This window comes from Triticum dicoccoides, chromosome 3B, assembly GCF_002162155.2.
Source record: "Triticum dicoccoides isolate Atlit2015 ecotype Zavitan chromosome 3B, WEW_v2.0, whole genome shotgun sequence".
In the NCBI taxonomy this organism is placed as follows: Eukaryota; Viridiplantae; Streptophyta; class Magnoliopsida; order Poales; family Poaceae; genus Triticum; species Triticum dicoccoides.
The window spans coordinates 309115049-309116617 of NC_041385.1; positions in this window are offsets into that span (position 1 = coordinate 309115049).

Here is a 1569-nt window from a genome sequence, read left to right on the forward strand (position 1 = left end):
CCCCCCTTGTCCTCTTCTTCCTCTGCCAGAAGGCAGAGGCGAGGCGTGGCGCGCGCCCGAAGAGCGCCGGCCACCTCCTGCTTCGCGCTGGAGGCCTCCCCCTTCGAGCCTATCCATGCGTGGAGACGCCACGCAGCCGCCCGGAGCCGTCCAGCCCTCCCTCTCTTCCCCTGGACCCCGTTCCCTCCTCTGCTTCCCTCCCGCGCACACCACCGAGCGGAGCTCGCCGCCATCGTCGCCGTACCCATGGCCACCGGCCACCCCTAGCCTCACCGACGCCCCAGGAAGCTCCGCGGGTCCTCCCTCTACCTCCACAACGAGCCATGAGGCCCCGGACGTGCCGCATCGCCGCCATCGACGTTGTCTTCTACCTCGGACCCGCCGGCCGTCTTCGTCAAATTCGTCGGATCCGGTGCCTCCCCGAGCTCGCCGAGGCCACCACTGCACCCGCTGTGAGCTCCTGTGCTGATTCCCCCTCTTCCCGTGCCCCACCTCCCTCTCTAGCTAGCCCCACCACTTTGCCCGAGAATCTCTCGCCGCCGGCCATGGCGTGGCCGTGGCCACAGCCACCCCAGCTCGTATCCGAGGCCACTGTCATGCTCACCGTGATCTCAAGAGTCTGTAGCACGCCCCAGCTCCTCCTGCCGTGCTCCCTAACCCCGACCCCGAGATTGCCCGAACTCCGGCAGCCGCAAAGGAGCTCACCGCCGGCAGCTCCGGCCACCCCAGCACCTGTCACCGCCACCACTAGATGCGCGCCACTGCGCGCGTTCGAATGCAACAAACCACGGCCGAAACGATGCCATGTGGCTCGTTTCCGAGCCCTCCGCCGCGTCTGGACTCGCCGGCGGCTAAACGCCGGCGACCGCTGACCCAATGACCGGCGTGGGTTGACCCCACTGCCCGGTTTGACCCCCCCTCTCTCTCACTGACCTGCGGGCCGCCCGACTAATTAGGCTAGGATTAGTGTTAACTAAATATTAGTTAGTTTAATAGACACTGACAATGGGCCCCAGGCCACTAACTAAATTAGATTAGTTAGGTTAGTCACTGACGGATGGGACCCACTGGCCAGGTTTGACCTGGACCAGCCACGTTGACCTGCTGACGTCACTAATACGTCATGCTGACGCAGTATTTGTTTCTGGAATTAAAATAAATCAAAAATGATTTATAAATTCCAGAAAATACCTAAAACTTCTAAAAATCATAGAAAATTAACCGTAACTCCAAATTAAATAAATTATATATGAAAAATTATCAGAAAAATTAAAGGAATCCATCTGTACCATTTTCATGCATGTTAGAACAACTTATAGATGCTGTTTAGCACAAATCATATAAAGGGCATTTAAATAATCACATATGGAGTTTGAATTTGAATTTTATATTCAAACCAACTTCATTTAATCCGTTGCTAGTTGCATTAGCCCAACACACATTCATTTTGCCATGTCATGATCATGCATCATATTGTGCATTGCATTGATTGTGTTCCCTTCTGTGTTGCCGGTATTTGTCCCCTCTCGATAGACGTGATACCGATGATGTGATCGTTGACACTGATGA